This window comes from Euprymna scolopes, chromosome 36 (assembly GCF_053919585.1).
Source record: "Euprymna scolopes isolate OS-2025 chromosome 36, ASM5391958v1, whole genome shotgun sequence".
NCBI classification, from domain to species: Eukaryota; Metazoa; Mollusca; class Cephalopoda; order Sepiida; family Sepiolidae; genus Euprymna; species Euprymna scolopes.
Window position 1 is genome coordinate 11,894,293 of NC_136517.1, and position 22,038 is coordinate 11,916,330.

The window sequence follows — 22,038 nt, forward strand, 5'->3', positions numbered from 1 at the left end:
ATGCCCCTCTCTATACACATACACCTGTGCATATGCACTCTTGATGGGTTGTAGTGCACCTGAGCACTGAACATACACACATTTTAATACCTGATAGATGCAGAAGTCAAATGTTGAACCTTGGCTTTTCAGTAAAAAAATTTACATATTATGAAAATAAACTGATATTCTTTTATGTTTCTGAATTTTTGAGATAGAGATTCATAATTTGGATTATTTGGATTATTCGGGCTACTGTTCTCATCTTGAGTGTTTGGTCGATGTAACTTCCGATTTTCTTCAGGTGTATCTTATTGAACTCGAGAATCTTTCTGTTGAACTCGGCAATCTTTATGTTGAACTCGAGAATCTGCACGGAACCCTTTATTTAATCCACAGGGGTAGCATGCTCTTGTTTCATCATCTCTGACTGGGTAAAAGTCTTAAGTAATTGACAATTATATTTTGAGTGCTACCTGCACTAAGGGTTGAACTTTCAACCTCCAGAAGTGTGTAATTTTTACAACTGAATTTTACCAATGACACAGGCCCTTGCAGACAATTTTAGTAGGAGCCTTTCACCTATTTTTGTATTCAGATGGACATTCTTACTAGATATCACTATAAATCATTATTAATTACTATAGACTGGCATTTATTATGCTCTATCTCAAAGGAGGTGCAAATGGGCCATCTACTCTGTCTGGTGGCTGAAGAGAAAAGATATCGATATTAATCTTGTTGAACTCAAAGAAAAAAAATATGTACTCTGGAAACCTATTAGACACTCTGTGCCTATATTTTTTATAAATATAAGGCACAAATGCAGATCACACAAAATTATTGTTATGACCAAATTAAAAGTAAAAGGGATTTTCTTTTATAAATGTTAAAATGTGAATGCAGACCTCATAATATTAATGGTATGAATAAATTAAAAGTAAAGCATTTTTTCATTTTAATAAATGTCAAGCGTGAATTCGGATCCCACAATGAAAATGAATATATATACAGTATTCTAAAAAATATATTAAGCCTGGTCTGTTTTGAAGAAATAGAAGCATTCTCATTTACTCATTTAGATTTATTATTTAGTATTAATTAAATATTTTTCAGTTGTTAAAGAAGTTAACATATTCATTTGCTAAAGATTCAAAATATGGATAAACTCTACAAAAGTGCTGCTTATATTATAAGTAAACAACCCGTGACCAATTAGATCCGTATTTCCTACATCTCCCTCTTGCTCTTTAATCCCCCCTCTCTCTCTCTCCCTTCCCCTATCTCATCCCTCTCTCCTTTTCCTCCTCTCTCTTTTAATTATTTAAATTATTTGCCTATTCCCGGTTCTCTTATCAGTTTTTGTCCTCAGCACCAAAATCAACAAAGTTTATGCCATTTCTGAAATGGCCTATTCCCTGTTGATTGCGGTATATTGTTGGTCCTGTGCAGTTCTAGGACGTCCACCCTCCCAGGCTTTACTTTCTTTCTTTAAGAAAGGATTACTTTATTGCTAGATGCTTGAGGAACCTCTACCAGAGAATGCCGACAGGGCTGGCAAGACAGTTTTTGCAGGCCAGAGTGCTCCTCTTTTGGGCCGCTGGCTCTTCAATCCCACTTTCCGACCCTCGTGTCACATCTTCCTGCTGTGGGATTAAGGTAAAACCCATGGTTTAGTTACTTCGTTTCTCTTTTGTGACGTCATTCAGTGTGCAGGGTACCTTCTATGCTTCTATGCTGTCATCCACACACACACACACATGCGTGATCTACTTGGATGATTTTATGAATAAAGATATGGCAGCTGCTAATTGTTGATTGAAACTATTTCCTTTCATGTCATAATCAGTTGATGTCTTACATGTTTTCTAATCGCCATGTTGATTGCTTTTTTCATTTCCGATCTTAATCGACTGGCCTTATCTCCTATCGACTCACAAATTTCCAGATAACAATAACACATCATCATCATCATCATCATGATGTTTCTTACTCTCAATATTAATCAACTGACCTCATCTCTTCTCAACTCACAAATTTCCAGGTAATATAATCATCATCATCATCATCATCATCATCATCATCATCAGCAGCAGCAGCAGCAGCAGCAGCAGCAGTTTAACATTTGTTTTAAATGAGTTTGATGAGTTTTTGAAAGTGATGACGTAAGCTGTCCTTACTTGTTAGCCGGACATCGGTAGAGTATTCAAAATCCGTGAGAGTACTTGACTTTCAATTACTATAAGACTAGCCTGGGTGCCCGGCGTTGCCCGGGTGTTTGGAGGTGTGTGTTGAGCAAAAAAAAAAAAAGTAGTAGGCAGGTAGGCTCGAACTTGTACTGCGAAGGAGGAAAAGAACGGGGGGGGGGGGAAACGAGACGTCTTTGCTGGTGCATCCATTGCCAAACTGGAAGTGGCGAAGGTTAAAATTAAGGCGAGTCAATCGAAAAGAGGGGATGACTTTGAAAAATATTGGCTAAAAAAGTGACCCCTCCATGTAGAAAAGTGCCCAGTTGGGGGTGAAGGAATTAATGTTTTTAGCCAATTTTTTGATATTTGTCGTCCAAAGGACTGATTTTCAAAACGATATCAATCTTGTGAAAATCTGCCGCCTCTGTCAAAAGTTTTTGGCATACATACATACATGCATACATACATTTAAACAAACAGGTTCTCTCAAGTTATTTCCCATCACTTCCTTCCATGTTTTCTTTGACCTTCCCCTATGAACCGAACCTGCTACCTCAATTTTTGTACATCAACCAATCCAAAAGAAATCTTTTATCCATTCTTTCAACGTGGCCATAGCAATATAATAACATATTTAACTAGTATTTATTTTAAAATAATTTAGTCTGTCTTACATGGTCTACTCCTCCTCCCTCCAAATCCATCAACCTCAATAAACCTACATCTGTTGGTTGGATTTACCTCATCCATCTTTTCGACATGACCATACTGCCTCAGTCTATTCTGGTGCAAAATATCAACTATGTTTCAAATGCGTAATCGATTCATCAATTCTTCTGATGACTTACATCACACATCACCTCACCATCTGCATACAGAGTGGAACGATAAAATTGTTACCCTACAAAAGATGACGTGATTCCATTTCCGTTTGAAGAAAATCGGTTTTCTTTTTTTTTTTTGTTCCAGACCATCTACTAGTTGGTCAGTTGTGTACAATTCCCCCCCCCCCAAAAAAGCCTTCTATCATGTCTGAAACTGAAACAATGTTCAAATATCAAGATCAGAGATGCGTTACTGTACAATTCATCTACTGATCCAAGTTATGACAACAGGACCATTGCCAGCATCCTGAAAATGCATTGCTGGAATGCCACGAATAACAGGGATGTGTCCAGGGTAATGAAAACAAAGTTTCCGGACATTGTTATGGCCTTTGATGTGTTTTCAAGTGAGGGCCATATCATGCCACCTCACATATTCGAAGTCGGCTTGAAAGTCAACACCAAAGTGCACCTGGATTTGTTGAAAAGTGTGGTGATCCCCTGGTGCAATCATGTAGTCGCTGACGGACCCTGGTTGTGGCAGCAGGACTCAGCACTGGCCCACAAGTCCGAAGAGACTCAGGCTTGGCTTCAGAAGGAGTGCTACAACTTTGCACTCTTCTCCCTGAGGCTCCCCTCCTCCCCGACCTGAACCTGCTGGACTGCTTTGTTTGGTCATACGTTGAGAACATCACCAACATGATCTCGCACAATATCAAAGCCAGCCTGATCATCGAGCTCCCACCAGCTTTTGTGGAAAAGGCATGCTCCCATTGAACCTGTATCGAGGCAGTGATTGAGACTAAAGAATAGATGTCAGTTCAAGTTACCTGAATTGATTTTTTCAATAAAATTTTTAAAATAAAGCTGTAGTGTTGTTTTCTTTAGGGCGGCACCCTGTATCTGTTCTAAAAATTCTATTTTTTCTTTGGCCTTCTCTTCCAAATTTAACCTACTACCTAATCTGTCCTATCACCACAATCGCAAAAGGTTTTTTTCTTTCTTCCATTGTGCATCTAATATCAAACAGAATTTTCATGAACAGAATTTCTTTCCAGGAACTTTCCATCTGTGGACACGTTATCGCGGAACTGCTTCCCTGCAGACTACAACATGGTCGCCAACAAAAGCTTGTCATAAATCGTCCTCATAAGAATTCAGATTTTGTCCTTTCCATTTATCATTTTCAATCCTCTCATAATATTCTTCATCATTTAACTGACAACCCTTTTAGCCAGGAGCAAAGTATCTGTGTTGCAACTACACTTTATTCATTTATTTTTTTGCTGCCCTCAATCAGTCAAAGAAAACTCCTTCTAGACTGAGGCAATTTTTATTCATGTCCCGTTCAGACCGCTCCTTTTGAAGGAGTTGAATTTTCCCTACATTAAAACTCATCCTGTATCTAACTCTGCCCTCGTGAGAAGGCAAGTAAATAGGAATTAAAAGAAAGAATAGGAAAAAAAACAAAAAACTGGTGAATATGGGGAGTGTGAACTTTGAACATCTTACCAGGGATTATCTTCTCCTTGGATGATTGTTGGTTTATTGCCAAATCACTTACAGGAGAATGATGACTTTTTTGTTTTTTTGGCCTCAAACAAGGCATATTGCTACTTGAAACGTAAGGGTCTTTTATTTGGGATCATGTCTAACAGAGAACTGTGGGGAGTTGAGCTGTGAGATGTCTGTTCACATAGCATTTAAACTTCTGCATATCAGTACAATCAGAGAAGGGGTAAACGAGGGAATTCCAAAGTTTAGCAATCTGAGGGAAGAAACTATTAGAGTAGCAGATTTTCCAGATCATATGGTATCACTGGAAGAATACATGACATAATTAAATCCTTCTTAGATAAGAGAAAAATCCAGGTTGTTCTCGACGGTCGTACATCTAAACAATATGACATAAATGTGGGAGTGCCTCAGGGGTCTGTACTAGGACCTCTGTTATTCCTGATATTCTAAATGACCTCCCTGACAAAATTGCCTGTGAGATAGGTATATATGCTGATGACACCACGCTCTATAACAGACACGACAGGAAAACAAATGAACACATAGATAAAGAAATGGCAGAAAAACTAATGAATGACCTCTGATCTGTAGTGGAATGGGGACAAAAATGGATGGTCACATTCAATGCTGCCAAGACTAAACTTGTTTCCTTCAATAATTACAAGAAACCTTTTCTACCACCAATAGCAATGGCCAATGACTCTTTATCTGAAAGTACATCTTTTAAACTCCTCGGCCTAACGCTCTCAGGAAACATGAGTTGGAACAATTACATTGAGAGTATCGCCAGACCGCTGCGAAAAAGGTGGGTTCTCTCTACCGTGCTAGAAACTTACTAATGCTCGAAAGTATCCTATACCTCTATAAGGCCACCATTCGCCTATGTATGAAGTATTGTTGTCATATTTGGGCTAGTGCATCTGCTACTAATCCCTCACTCCTAGACAATGTTCAAAAGAGAGTCGCCAATCTGATTGGTCCTGAACTGTCATCTAAACTTCAGCCTCTGTCCCATCGATGAAATGTTGCATCCCTCTGCCTGTTCTACAAGTACTTTAACAGTGAATGATCTGATGAACTGCAAGCACTTGTGCCCCCTCGACGTAAATACCCCTGAAAAACCCGACAAGCAGCTAAATCCCACCCCTTCACAGCAGAGAACCTTAGATATAAGAGTGCCTTCTACTCCAATAGTTTATTCCCTAGGACAGATAGACTTTGGAATTCCTTTCCGGGTCCCTGCTTCCCCAACTGTACTGACATGCAGAAGTTCAAGTGCAACGTGAACCGACATCTTGCTGCCCAACTCCCTACACAGTACCCCTGATGCCTATGTCCCTGATAGTAGCCCCCTACAACAAAGTGCCAATGTGCCTTGTTTGGGGTGAATATGTAATAAAAAAAATAAAAATAAATCTAGGGACCCCAGCAGTGAAGGGGTAGGATTTTGCTACTTGCCAGGATAGCCGGGAGTATGTACGTCGAGGGAGCACAAATGGTATGAATTCATTAGAGCACATTCCATTAAAGTACTTGTAAAACATGCACAGCAATGCAACAAATTGCAACATTGCGGTGATGGGACAAAGGTTGGAGCTTGGCTGATAGTGCGGGATTTAAGAATCTTTTCTTTTTTTTTTTAACCTGTCTAAGAGTGAGAGACTAGCGGAGGATGCACCTGCCCAGATATGACATGTTCGAACACAGCAAATTTTGTAGCAATCCAGGATGCCCTTCCTATTTTTTTTATTTTTTTTTATGTGGTGTGGTGGTGGTGAGTTTGATGACCCTCTCGGCCTCTCACATACACACATACACACAACGTTAAAGCAACCCCGTGACAGATCCTGTCTTTGGAAAAAGAGAGAGAGAGAAAAAAAAGGGTAAATAAAAAAGTGATCAGCGCAAGGAAGACAACAGTGAAATCCGAAACTTTTAGAGAAGTGGTAATATTAGCTGATGACTCTAGCGACGTACTTACGTACCGACTGACATACATACATAGAGATATAGATGTACTTGGCATCTAGGCTTCTTACCACCAAAGCAGGCGCTTATCCTCTGCCCTTCCCAAGCCCTTACCCTTGCATGTGGTTCGCCTTGGGCGTAACCCCCCGCCCCTCTCTCTCTCTCTCTCTCTCTCTCTCTCTCTCTCTCTCTCTCTCTCTCTCTCTCTCTCTCTCTCTAATACTTAAAACATTGGACTGATTCGCGAATAATCCCAGTCTGTGTTTTTTCTTATTTCAAAGAGACATCTAATTCTTACCCTCTCCTTCATTCCCGCCTTTTTTTCTCATTTTTCTTTTTCCTTTCATTCCCTTTTCTTTCATTCCCTTTCATTTTCTTTTCTACTTTCTTTCTTTCTTTTCGTTCTCTCGTTTTTTCCTTTAAATTTTTCCTTTTTGGCCATCTTTTAGTTAAAAGTCTGATTCTCACGCTTTTCATTTTTTTCTTTCATTCATTTTTTTCTTTCATTTTTATTCACAAACTTCAACTCTTTTTCCGTTCATATTTACCCTCTCCCCATCATTCTCGTTTTTATTTGCTATTTTTTTATTTTCCGTTTTGTCAAATTCTTCTTTCATTCTTCTGTCTCTGATTTCCGTTCCTTCTTTCAGTCTTTTCCTTCCTTCCCTTTTTTCTTTCTTTCTATCCTTTTGTATACGCGCTATTCTGTGCCATTTTTTTTTTTACTAAGATCTCTTCTTCCTCATTTTCCATTTTCTTTTCCTTTTCTTCTTCCTTTTTTTCTTTTTCTTCTCTTCTGTTTTTTCTCCTTCTCCCCTATTTCTCTGTCTTCAGCCATTCTTGCTTTTTCTTCTTCCTCTTCTTCTTTTTCTTCTTTCTTTCTTTCTTTCTTTCTTTCTTTCTCACTCCTTCTATAATTACTCCCGCCTCTCTATCTCTCTTTCCCCTTCTACCTCACCCCTTCTTCTTCTTAACGAGTTGTTGCTTTCGGGGAAGTCCAAAGCTTTACTTACTTCCGTTCTTCATCCTCTACAAGAACAACATCCTTTCTTTTTACCTCTTTCTTTTTTCTTTCCTTTTTTGAGAGGGGGGGGGGATAAGGAGGTCGTATTAATCATTCTTAGGAAAGGGGAGGGAAAGATAAGAGTGTTACTGACAACGTACGCACGTGCGCGCTCTCTCTCACACACGCACGTGCACATACACACACGAACCCACTTTTACCAATGCTTTTAAAACGTTAAAAGTTCGGACGAACGCACAACTTCTTTTCTCCTTGCCGACATTAAAAACAAAAAAACTTTAACATCACTACTGCGATGTACAACATTCCAAAATAAGTTCATTCTGTTCCTAAAGCATCGAAGAAAAAAAAAAAAAAAGAAGGGAAAAAAACATTATTACTAGTATTATTCGCGTTTCCTGAGGAATAGAATTCCGGATTTCTTCATCTTCTTCAAGTTCATCATCACGTGTGTCAATTCCAAAGGTTTTCAAAAACAAACAAACACAAAAAAAGGTAACTTTAAAACTTCACAGTTCTTTCTTTTCCATGTTTTAATATTTTAAAGCAACAATCACGATATATTCAATTTTTATTCGTTTGTTAATAGACTTGGAATTGTAGATTTTAAAAACCGTTTGTGTGATATTTACTTTTGTTTCCACGGGAAACGAATGTAACACGAGGTTGGAGCGAAATCAAGCTTCTTAAGGCTCCTTTAAAAAGTTGAACGGTCCCGAACAAAACACACACACACACACACACACACACACACACACACACACACACACACACACACACACACACAAGTAAAACAAAAGACATGTTTTTATTTTTTATTCATTTTTTTGTATTGCTACTCGGACTTAAGGTTAGTGACTGGTAGCGTTAATGTGTTTTTTTGAGCGAATTAAAATTTGATTTTGAATTCGATTTAGACAAGGACAAAATGATTTAGTAAATTTGTAGATTAACATCCTCTGTTGATTCCCCTCGCCACCATAGATTCTATTTTTTTTAGATGATTACCTGAAAAAATTATTTTAGAGTGGGGATCAGTTCCATATATGAATTTAATGTAAAATGATTTCCCATTTCCTTGCCATTCTAACTTCTTAGGGTAGTTAATCAAAACCTTTTGCCACTTTAAGTCCGCGTGATAGAGTCGTAAAACCACACGTAATCGCCTATTCCCTCCTAAAAACAAAACGCACAGGAGTTATCTTCAATATGTAAATCAGTTAATTGCCCTAAAACGCTAGAATGTCCCATCGTTAAATTTATATACAAAACTAATCCTCCATCTAAATTCTAACATATATTGTTTTATTTTATTCGGTACTTATGTAGAGAAGGTACCGTGCTATTTTTTAATTTTTTAAAATAGCATTTTCAAGTTAAATTCAAGTTTTATAATATCTTTAGTTTATTAAATTATTTGGTGAAAGTACAGAATAGTTACAAAAAACCTCCCTCCTCATGTTAAGAATGGGTTTCTAAATAATAACGTTATTATTTCAGCCCGGTACCTTCTCTGCGTACTTTTTTTTCTTCATGCCAAGTTTTTTTTAGTATAATCTATAGGTTTTATAAGGGTCCTAACCCTTGAAACTCAATTTCATTCAAATTAAATTTCAAAATGGGGAAATCCACTTCTTCTCCACCTAAAGGATGGATGACCTTCTAATAAGAAATGCACTAAGTCGGATTTAACATCGGGGGACTCCAGAAGGAACTCTCTAAATGGGCGTAAAATTTGCCGTTATGGGATCCGTCGGCATTTCCCGGCAAGGGAGCCCTAGGCGAGCGGCAACAAACCAATCTCACCTCCTGAACGAGGAGATAATACCCGAAAGGATGGCCTCCTGGAGTCAAACAGAACCGTAGTCCATTCTGATATAAGCTCGTGCCCGAGGATCAGCCTGTGTATATGCGTGTGTGATTGCTATTTATAGATTTGAAAATTCCTAGGAAAGTCGGAAAAGACACTCGCGCAAAAGTCTAAAAGTTATCATCATCATCATCAGCAGCAGCAGCAGCATGTACTCAAATCGAGGCGAATTATTCTTCTTCACAAGTTACCAGGTGCCTTCAATAAGTTTCCAGACTTTTTTGTACAGGCATTTAAAATTGTCACAGACTCTTGAAAATTCACTAGAGCTATGACAACAGAATATTCTTATCATTGTTTTGACTCTCGAGTATATATCCGACACAGTGAGACACCGTTCCGAGAACCACATATCACTCTATATAAGATATCATCGAATACACACTCGAGAGTCAAAACAATGAAAAGAATATGCTGTTGTCCTAGCCCTAGTTATTACTATACATCTTATGAGATGAGTGATTAATTTTTGATTTCAAAACGCGGATTCCATGAACAAAGTTTCTTTCTTAGAACTGCACGCCTGTGGAACTCTGTTCCGTCTGCCTGCTTCCCTCCGGACTACAACTTGGATGTCTTCAAGTCCAATGTTAACAAATTCCTAATGAACCGCCCTTTTAATTAAACATTTCATCAAATCTCCACACTAACGTAATGTACTTGCAATAACCCTTATCCCTGAGTGGCTTCCGGGCCTTGATAAGTGGTGATCACTGTGTAAAAAAAAAAAAAAAAAAAAAGTTCAAATGAACAGCTACAGCAGGAATTGGAATACACCTTACTAAAGCTTGATTGTCACAGCTGGTAAATTTTAAAAATGCAATCTGGACGTGAGAACACTTTAGGAGAACGATATGCAATAAAATTCTGTTTTGAATTTGGAAAAAAATGCTACAGAAACGTATGGAATGCTTCAAACTGCTTTTGAACCATATTGCTTGAATTGAACATCAATTTTTGAGTGGCATAAGAGATTCAAGGAAGGTAGGGAGTCTGTGAGTGATGATGAGAGGTGTAAAAGGAGTAAGGAAGTCAGAACACCAGAGTTAATTGGCCAAATAAAGAATTTCACGGATAAGGACCGTCGTGTGTCTATTGAGACAATGTGCACAGTTTGATGTCAGTGTGGGAACTGTGAACACAATTATTTGCGTGGAACTGAAGATGTGGAAGATTTACGCAAAGTTTGTCTCAATGGTGCTCTGTTCTTGTCACAGACTATTTGATCAAGATGGACATCAAGACAGTTCCTCACCTTCTCTATAGTCCAGACCTTGCTCCCGGTGACTTTTGGTTATTCCTTAGAGGTTATCGTTATCGACAACTGAGATGAAAGAGGTTGTGATGAGCGGCATAGGCACGCTCACACAGGACTTCCATGGAGCCTTCCAGAAGTTGTTGGAACAGTACAAGTGCATCTGGTACTGACCAGGCTCAACATTGCTTAACTTTGGCCACTCACGAGAACCAGCATATTATTAGGGTTCTTTGGATTACTGTTCTGATCTTGAGTGCCATTTTCACATTTCAGTTAATGTAATCTCTAACCTTCTTCAGTTGTATCTTGTTGAACTCGGGGAATCTGCATAGAATTTCAAACGGAACTCTTTATTTAATTCATAGGGAGGTTAGCATGTTCTTGTTCTGTCAGCCACGACTGGATAGAGGTCCTAAGTAATTCGCAGTTGTATTCTAGGTTGCCACACTGAGGATTGAACCTTCAGCATTTAGAAGAATGTTACTTTTACAACTGTGGAGCACAAGGACCTGTGGCGCAGTGATTAGAGTATTTGGAAAAATTCAATTGTATACTAATCTTTTGTTTGTAGACATGCTCAAAAACAGCAGTCATACTCCATCGGCATTGATATCGGCTTGTTAAGGTTTGTTAATTTCTGTTATCATCAGGACAACACCAAAGTATGCACTCTGGTCATTTTCACTGTACCGAACCTTGTGTAGTCTTTTTGCATGGCAACATTGACCATATTTGTATCTATGGCAGCATTCATCCAGTGTGAGGTGACCCCTCTCCAGATGAATTCACCACAACCTGCACCAGTGCGGCCCATCTATGTTAGTCAGCAGCCAAGTCGTCTGAATGAGAGAGCCAATCTCGATTCTAGCGACAGACACTAAAGATTCAAGAGCTTGAAACATACGCTTCAGATCTGCTTTGACTGTTGACAGCTAGGTTTTAAGTCATCCTCCTCTCCATTTCTTCCAGTCAGTGGGTGTATTTGGAGCCACCAGTTGGCAAGTGAACTCATTTGGCGGACAGTGAAGAATGTGCCGAAATCAGCGTAGTCTTTTGAGCATAGTGGTCAAATCATGCTACAATTGTGGCTGATGACTGAAAATGGCATGCAGGTCTCTAATAGCAAATCTTGTTATTGTAACAATGGCATCCAGCTTCTGGTCCATTCTGCTGTTTATTTGTTTTTCTTCTGCTGATTCTCATAGTGAGATTCTCATCCAGGTTTCGCCTTGTCTGTTCACTATTAATTTAGATCATAGGAGACATTGTTATGATTTAATCACCTCATATTGCATGTGCGTATGGCACCCTCATCTGTGGTAAGGTTTGGATTCATTTGAAGACTCTGAATTTATGCATCCGACTATGATTCCGTCACAAATGAGTTCTTCATGGAGGTTTTCCGTCTGTACGTGGAAGTCTGTGATAAAAGAATCAACTGCCTGATGTGCTCTAATGAACTCATAGCACTTGTAAATCCTTGACATACACACTCCCAACTAACCCAACAAGCAGCAAAATCTCACCCCTTCACTGTTGAGGTCTCTAGATGCCTTCTACTCTAATCGTTTCTCCCCTCAAACTGCTAAACTTTGGTATTCCCTCTTTGTTTCCTGCTTCCCTGACGGTACTAACCTGGAGAAGTTTAAATGTAATATGAACAGACATCCCCGCTGCTCAACTCCTCGTAGACATGATCCGAAATAGTACTAGCAGTGAGGTAAAAAAGAAATAAAAAAAACAAAAAAACTGGCTCCTCTGCTTGAACCTTACTTGTTCGTATATTGCGTTTGTGTTACCTTTAAACTTTGACATATGTTAAAGTTTTTTTGCTTCGCCAAGCAAGAGCTTAAATATGTCAATAATGTCCTCTGTTTTATCACTCATGCAGTATATTAGTGTCTACCTGACAAGAGGCTGGCTTTACATCTAGTCTGGACATCGTCGTCGTCGTCGTCGTCGTCGTCATCATCATCATCATCATCATATGAATCCAAAGATTCTACTGTTGGCATTGGTTTTCCCAATATTTTTCTAGTCAGAATTATTTCTAGAAAGACATCAGATTCTTACATGAGGGACTAACTGAAGGTTGCCAACATCCGAAGTGAGAGTGGTTTTTGTGGAATCAACTGAATTCGAATTCAGGGCATGTCATTAACCACTAAACCACCGTCACCGTCAGGGTTTTAGTTACATAATGTGACTGTTCCTATTTCTTTTTTCTGTTATTTAACTTTTTAACTTTTAGGCTCAAACTTTTGTTTAACTCTTCCTGTATGTGTTGCTCGCATCCATTTATAAATCCTTTATTTTGACATTGTGTTTTCGTTGTTCAATTTATGCAAGATGGTCCAAAGGCAGTCTGAAGCGTTCCATATGTTTCTGTTGCATTTTTTCCAAGTTCAAAACAAAATTTTATTGCATATCGTTTTTCTAAAGTGTCTTCACATCCAGATTGCATTTTTGAAATTCACCAGCTGTAATAATCATGCTTTAGTAGAGCGTATTACAATTCCTGCTTTAGCTGTTTTTTTGAACCTGAAATCATAAAAATTGGTCAGTTATCTCATAAGATGTTTAGCAATAATATACTGAATTTTCAAGATTCTATGACAATGTCTGTACAGAAAATGTCTGGAAATTTATTGATGGCACCTCATACTTCCCTTTTTAAAGAGTGTTTTTCTTCTTTAGTGTACCATACTGTACTGTACCGAAGCAGCATTCATCCAAGGCTGGTTGAATCGTTTTCCTCTGAAGGTGGAAGTTTCATGGGAATATCAAATTCACAAGCAGTCCCTAGTTGTCCTTGTCAAAATTAGTCACCCATCTGGTACTGATCAGGATCAATGTTGCTTAACTTTGGTGGCAATATGCCTTGTTTGGAGTAAAAAAAGATTTAAAAAAAATCAATAAAATACCAAAATGGTTATCCAGTTCTTGACCATATAGCTTAGGTCATCTAACCCTAACCCACCTCCTGAATTGGACCATAAATCCCCAGAATAATGTTAGTTAGAATTGTCCATATGGATCCATGGTCTAATGGATTACTGTGCCTGTTTTACAAATATTTTAATGGAATGTGTTCTGATGAACTCGTTTCACTTGTATCCCCTCGACGTACATATCCCCGACAAAACCGCTTAGCACTAAGATCTCACCCCTTTACTGTTGATGTCCCTAAATGCCAGAAAGCTTTCTATTCTAATAGTTTCTTCCCCAGAACAGCTAGACTTTGGAATTCCCTTCCTGCTGCCTGCTTCCCTGGCTGTACTGATATGCAGATGTTTAAATGTAACATAAACAAATATCTTGTTAATCTTTCCTAGACATGGCCCCAAATAGTGGCCCCTTACGTCCAAGTGGCGATATGCTTTGTAAGGGGTGAACATGAGTAAAAAAAAAAAAAAAATGGTTAACAGCGTTAGTTAACAATCACTTTTTAGTGACAGTCGTCTGAAGGTTGAACGTTCAATCCTTGTAATGTTGTGGGCGTCTGTATAACATGGAGGGAATGTAAATCGTGTATATATTTATGAGCTTCTATTATCGTCTAGTGTTGTGATTGTATGTGAGTGTATGATTGTGAGTGTATATACATGTGTATATACGTGTATATCTATGACCGTCTAGCTAAAGTTTGTTGTGTGTGTATGTACATTTAAATACAATTCATAATGGGACAATAATATACATAAGTACCTTTACAACACAAAGGACGAATAACATTTATTTGGGATTCAACATCTGGCCAATCGGGAACATATCTGCTCCATCTTTAACTTTGTTTTGATGGAAATGCTGCATTGCTGCAATGGAAATTCCCTCCAGGAACTGTTTTATTTTCGGCAAAATTTTATTCCACAGTGTTTCTTTTCCCCCTTCTTTGAATGTTGCAAAGCTGATTCCTATATTTGATAGGTGTTGGATCCCTCGCTACACCCCTCCCTGGATGCTTTGAATCATTCGACCGATCGGCACCTCAGCTCTCTCCTTCAAACTCTGAACACTAACTCGGGTATAACTTGTCGAAAGCACTCTGTTTTGGGGTTGTTTTGAAAATGGAATGGAAATTTAAATTTCATTGTTTTAATCTTTTTTTAATTGCGCATGTGCCAATATAATCTACAGTAATCGAAAGAATAAAATTAAACAATCGTACTTTTTATATATAAAAAGATTTTTTTTATAAAAATAAAATTTTCTTAACAAAAATGAAATAGTATAATTTTTAAACGAAAAAAGTTAATTTGGTAAAATTTTTGCTATTAATTTTTACATTAAGACCAACTCTAGCAGTGTCAGAAATCGTCAGTAAAAATTTGTGGTAAACACTGGAGTATTTAAACTTACTGTCTTTCGAAACTTATAACTTCTTGAAAAATGTAATTCAAACCCTAATTTTTTTTTTTAATTAAAGGAGCAAAAACCAAAATTTTAAAAAATCACAGGTTTAATAGCAAATTATGCAATATTTGTTTTTTAAATCGGTTTTCCTTAAAAAAGATTTTTAAAAAATAACAAAATTTTACTTCCTTCGATTATAAAAAATATATATGAATTCCAAAAATATACTTACATATAAAAACTAGCATTCGATGAGTTCAATTGTTCATTGTTAAGAATTTATTCATATTTATACTTATATTCCATGTCCTTTTTAAATAAAATACTTTTTTAAACAAGGATTAAAAACAAACGCGAACTCACATTTTTTTTTAACTGTTCAAATAAAGGGAGACAAGTCTGATTTTATTCGCCTTTATATTCCAGCGCCTTGAAGGGACATAATTTATATCTTTTTAATGCGTGCTGTAAACTAAATTTAGTATTTCAGTCCTCCGTACTTAAAAACCGAACACATTCACTTATAAGTTTTTATTGTTAAACAAAATAATCAGTTAACCGATTTTTTTTTTATAATTCTCTTAATGAAATACATGAGTTTTGATTGATATATTTTAATACTTCTTTATCGACTGAATTTTTTTTATATCTGAAAAAAGAAAACATTGAATGAAATAGAAAAAATTGTTGTAAGCATCCCGTATTTACTAAGCATAACATAAGTTTCCACTTAAAAAAAAAAATTCAACATGTTTTTTTAAAAAAAAAAAAGGTTTTACACTTTGGACTTTACAGGTAAATTTCTAAAAAAACATTCTTTTTTTTGTTTTAAATTAGAATATTTTATTTATTGATCTTTTATCTCCAATTTGTGATATATAAAACTTTGGTACATAAATTAATTATTAAAATTTTAATACACATTTCAAAATGGGGGATGGGGTGAATTTAAAAAAAGATGTTTGTCCAAAATATTATATTTGGTTTATTGGAAAGAACATAAAATTTCACATTGACCCTGAAAATATCATAAAAATTGAACTAATAGAAAAATTTTGATAGATTTTTAAAGTTTAAAAATTGAAAAATATTTAACTCGTAAAATTCAATTGATTTCTTTATGTAAAAAAAATGGCTGCATGAAGGCGCACCGGCACTTTGTAAACACTGTTTTTAAAAAATAAAAAATGATATTTCTATTATTTTTTAAACAACTTTAATAGTTTATTTTGGAAGTATATTCCATAAAGAAAATAAACAACCCACTTTAAAAAGAGAAATTACGAGTTTTTTTAAATATTTTATTCGCAGTTTTGTGTGAGGGGTGTCAAAAATTCCCTCAAAATTCTGATACACCTAGTCCAACTCACCGTTCACATTGGAAATGTTGATTTTCATAGGATTTCGGATATGCTGACAACGAAGAACGGCTTTCGGAATAAACACCCCAACCTTCCTATGTTAAGAATGGCTTTTCGAATAAACACCCACAACCTTGTTAGCATACCCAAAAAACTATAAAAGTTGACATTTGAAATGTGTATGGTGAGTTTTTGATTTTGTTAGTGCATGCACAATTTAAAAAAAAAGATTAAAACGAAACGAAATTTAAAGTTCCGTTCCATTTTCAAAACAGCACTCTCGACAACTCATTTCTACGTATCAAAAAAGACCATCTCCTCCTCTAAATGACATCATTAGTATATGTCACTAAGATAATCACCTGATGTTTTTACATGCCATTATTTCTAAGTTGTCAATTAAATTGTTATAATAACATTTTTAAGTTCACATTCCTGGTAACTATTAAATGTAAATAAATATCTAAATATTTTAATTATTCTAAAACATATTTTAGCTGGCAAAACATTTTTGGCTTGAATAGTCATAATAATCATCGACCAGAATCCCTTCGGCATCGTCTGGTCAATATCTAACATCCTTACTGCATGCAATAATAACTAAGAATAACATATCTGGTCACGGTTGAAGGAACAAAAAGAATCTACCGTCGTTAATCAAATGTATAATTCAAAGACGCAACTGAAGAAGGCTGAGGGTTACAGCATCTCTTCCAAACAATTTGAGCTGGTGCATCTGCTACTAATCTCTCCCTCCTGGACAAGGTTCAAAAGAGAGTCAACAACCTAATAGGTCCCAAGTTGTCAGCTAGGCTTCAACTTCTGTCTCATCAACAACATGTTGCATCCATCTGCTTGTTTTGCAAGTATTTTAATGGTAGAAGCTCCGACAAGCTACAAGCCTTTGTACCCACTCGATGTAAATACTTCCGACAAACCTGGCATGCAGCAAAATCACACCCCTACACAGAGATCCCAGATACCAGGAAGCCTTCTACTCTAAGAGTTTCTTCCCCAGAACTTCTAGACTTTGGAAGTCCCTTCCAGGTTCCTGCTTCACTGACTGCACTGACAAGTGTAATGTAAACAGACATCTTGCTGCTCAACTCCCTACATAGTGTCCCTGCAATTTATGTCTCAGATAGTAACCCCTACATCAAAGTGGCACTGTGCCTTGTTTGGGGTGATTGGTTGTTTGGTTGTTTTTGTTTTACGGCATATCAACCGTTTCCAGGTTATTTAATGCCGAATCCGGTGATTTTGAAGAAAATTTTTTTGATAGAATATATTTGTTTTTTGCAAGTCGGTTTCTATTAAACCCATAGTTGGGACCCTAACAGGTACTACCACTCCAAGTCAGAGTGGACCTGGGAGCAATGGCAATTAAAGGGTGGCTCCACACTCCCCAAAGGCCGCAAGCTGGGGCCTCAGTTTGGGGTGAAAATGCAATAAAAAAAAACTAAAAAAAACTGTAACAACGAAACAATGAACTCGGTACAAATCCCTGATTTACTTTTTACTTTTTATTTATTTATTTTTTTTTACTTTACCTGGTTACTAAAGTTTATACTTTTGTTTGGAGTTAATTTAACTTGCGTTTAACATACTCAAACAAAAAAAAAAAGGTTGAGATGTCAGAAATGTAATATAGCTAAAAAGAAAATACTTCAAGGTTAAAAACTTGCCAACGATAAATGTTAGATGGAATAGATTCTGACTGAGAAAACAGCAATTCTTCCCTCTTTGTCAGAAACACCGTTCCTGGAATATGAGGGCAAAAGGACAAAATAAGGGAAATAGATTGCGTGGTTGCGAGGTTGCGGGGTTGCGAGGTTGCGAGGTTGCAGGGTTGCGAGGTTGCGAGGTTGCAGGGTTGCAGGGTTGCGAGGTTGCGGGGTTGCAGGGTTGCAGGGTTGCGGGGTTGCGTGGTTGCGAGGTTGCCGAAAGTAAACCCAAGAAAGTAGATCTGCTAACCAAACTTTTTGTGACTAAACTCACGTTTCAAGCATTCTTTATTCAACCTTTCTCTTGAGGATAACAATTTTTTTTATACCTCTTGAGTTATTTCCAACTAAAAGTCAAAAATAACAATTGTTCACATCATTCAAAAGCTGTCTTTTCCTTTTCCTACTGTTGCTGTTCTAGATTCATGCATAATAAGATAGTTATATATATATATCGACCGTCAGGGCCTGTGATAACGTGGATAGAGGCAGTGAGTCGCTATGGTTCCAGCTGAACATTGTCTGACGATAACGGTTTTAATCCTACCCAAAGTAGGTCAGAGACAACGCCAACTATGGAAGGCAGTAATTACTGGAGATACAGTTACAAGACTCAGCATTCCTATTCTGCCATGGTTGATCACCTGAAGAAGGCCAGTGAGTTGTCCGAAATGTGGTAAAACAATAACAACTATAAAGATTAGAATAACAATCTGCAAATAGATGAATAAATATAATGAAGAAAACTATTTACAATCAACATGTCAATGGAAAGACCAAATTTCAAGATTCTTTCTCTTCTCATATTCTTATCACTAAATCCACATTTTTTTTTTTAAATGGAAATCGCTCCAGACAAGGCATGAAGCCAGTTGATGTAATAAGCTAAAAAAATAAGAAAAACAAAACTACTTCAAAGTAAAAAATTAGCCAACAAGAAATGTTACATAGATAGATTCCAACCCAGAAAACAGCAAATCTTCCCCCTTTGTCAGAAACACATCTTATGAAATGTAAGGATTAATAGAACAAAATAAGGAAAGTGAGAATTGCAAGGCTGCCGAAAGTAAACCCAAGACCCACTTTCTAGTCTCCTTTACTTTCCTTCATGAACATCCTCAAGACTATCAGGGCTCTTTCCAGAATGCTCAGTCCTGTGTATCACCTTAAAAGACATCCAGTGGTGAGGTCCGATTTGGAGGTGCGGGAAATGTGGAGTTGACCCTTAGTTACCGTTGCTCGCAGGTCTGCTGACCCGAGGTGGTAATACTTGTTCTGGTGCTATTAGTTCAGGCTTCCTGACCAAAAATGCACTAAACATTGATGTTATTGTTTTTCCTTTCCCTTTGAAAAACTCAATTATGTTCTGCAAATAACATAAATAAATATTTGAAGATATAAACAACTTGAAGTACATAAACTTTTTCAGAAATTTTTCAGCATTAAAACTTTTTCAAGAATGACTGGAGGTAGGGTAGATCTACCTTGATAAAAACAAAAACAAGAACAATATAAATAAATATTAAAAGATATAAAGAACTGGAAACATAAAATTACTGCATGTTCATTCTAATCTTCTGCCACAATATTTCTTCTGATCAAAATTATTGTAATAATAATCCTTTCATACGTCTTTTTCATCTTCATTGAAACCACATTGTCACAATTTCTTCACAAATTCAATTGCTTTCATATCATTCAAGAGTTTTCTGTCTTTTTTTTTTCATAACCAATAGATTTGAGTTTTTACTATATCAGATTCATATGCAACAAGGTGATTTTTCCCTTTTTGCAAAGTGGGTATTTGCAACCAACATGTCCATTTGTTGTATTCCCTGGGGATGTGTATATATTCTGTACATATATGCACATGTATGTAACGAGTGTCTTATTGAATTCTTCATACATGTATTTTCATGTTATCACCTGGTTTTCAAAATGTCACAAAAAAACTTATCTTGTTTATGTTCACATATAACGACAAATAAAGGACAGAATAAACATCTTTGTCTCTTGTCAGACAAAGGAAAACATATCTTCAACAAAAGAGACGGATACCATTCCATGGGGTTATCACATTTGGCCAATTAGGGAACACATTTGGCCTATCTTTGATCGTGTTGGATCAAAATCTACAATGAAAATTCTACCACAGAACAATAAACCTCAAGTTTTTTGACAACCTTTATTCCAGAATATTGTTCCCATTTTAAAAAAAGTTGAACATTGATACAGGCCTCTCTACATCTTAATTATCGATCTTGCCCCTGCAGGGTGTCATCCTGTCTGTCGACCATCTCTTTCAGCCATCCATTATTTAAAAAAAAATTTTTTTATTACATTTTCACCCCAAACAAGGCACATTGCCACTTTGATGTAGGGGGCTACTATCAGGGACATAAGCTACAGGGGGTACTATGTGGGGAGTTGGGCAGCAAGAGGTCGGTTCACGTTAAACTTGAACTTCTGCATGTCAGTACAGTTGGGGAAGCAGGGACCCGGAAAGGAATTCCAAAGTCTAATGGTTCTGGGGAAGAAACTACTGGAGTAGAAGGCTCTCTTACATCCAGGGATCTCAACTGTGAAGGGGTGGGATTTTGCTGGATGTCGGGTTTGTTGGGGGTATTTACGACGAGAGGGTACAAGTGCTTGCAGTTCATCAGAGCATTCACTGTTAAAGTACTTGTAGAACAGGCAGAGGGATGCTACATTTCGTTGATGGGACAGAGGCTGAAGCTTAGATGACAGTTCAGGACCTATCAGGTTGGCGACTCTCTTTTGAACATTGTCTAGGAGTGAGAGATTAGTAGCAGATGCACCAGCCCAAATAGGACAACAATACTCCATACATGGGCGAATGGTGGCCTTATAGAGGTATAGGATACTTTCGGGCGTTAGTAGTTTTCTAGCATGGTAGAGAGAACCCACCTTTTTCTCAGCGGTCCTGGTAATGTTCTCAATGTAATTGTTCCAACTCATGTTTCCTGTGAACGTTAGGCCAAGGAGTTTAAAAGATGTACTTTCAGATAAAGAGTTTTTGGCCATTGCTATTGGTGGTAGAGAGGGTTTCTTGTAGTTATTGAAGGAAACAAGTTTAGTCCTGGCAGCATTGAATGTAACCATCCATTTTTGTCCCCATTCCACTACAGATTGGAGGTCGTCCTCTAGTGTTTATAGACTCAATACTAGCTAACTTTCTAAAGTGTCTGTAAACTCGTTACATCATGTATCTATGGCAACCAAAGATCTTTGCCTGGTCTTTTGCCAGGTATCTTTGTGTATTAAAACAAAACATCACACTCCTCCATTATTAAACATCCTGCTAAATATTTTATTGTTTTACATATTTCTGGCTTAATTATTTCTACATTAAATTCCGATACTATTTCAAAATATTTCACACTTGTTATTTCCATAACATTGTCACCAGTTCAAATGTCGGTCACTCACCTCTCTACTTGGGATCATCCGACGTTGCCCGGGCCATAATATAATACATTGCAAAAAAAAATTCTAAAATTCTTTCTCCTTCCATATTCCTATCAATAAGTTTTATGAGTATTTGAGAAGTGACTGTCTCGCCAGTCATTTTGAAAAAAAAAAAATGTTAATAAACAAAAGGAGATAACTCAACAATAATTCATACTAGATTTACATTGTAATGTTTATGAATTCCTATTAATCACTTAAAAACGATTTTCTACTGATCTATGTCTCTCCAAAAATATGAAGTTTAGTCAGCATGAAATCCAAAATAACTGGTTTGTGCCGTGTTGCAATTTTTTTCACAAAGTATTACTGTCACATTACTCCAGAACTTTCTGTCTTTTTATACATAACGAGATGACTTTCCTTTCCTTTTTCCCAAAATCAGGTGGGGAGGCATAGTAAATAGGTACTTCATAAAACTATTTTTCCAATATGGCCGCTCAAATTAATTCTTTCACATTAATTTTACAAATTACTGTAA

The 22,038-nt window shown here is 36.9% G+C and overlaps 1 protein-coding gene across 2 annotated transcripts in view; it reads left to right on the forward strand.

Annotated features, from left to right (window-relative positions):
- The first annotated feature begins 7,191 nt into the window (after window positions 1-7,191).
- The window catches only part of LOC145260345 (uncharacterized), a 68,879-nt gene continuing 54,032 nt past the window's right edge, over window positions 7,192-22,038 (forward strand). The window contains exon 1 of one of the 2 annotated variants that reach the window (XM_080118263.1): window positions 7,192-7,997. The gene's annotated coding sequence lies outside the window, so the exon portion shown is untranslated. The remainder of the gene's footprint in view (window positions 7,998-22,038) is intronic. The other variant, XM_080118264.1, reaches the window with a different exon arrangement.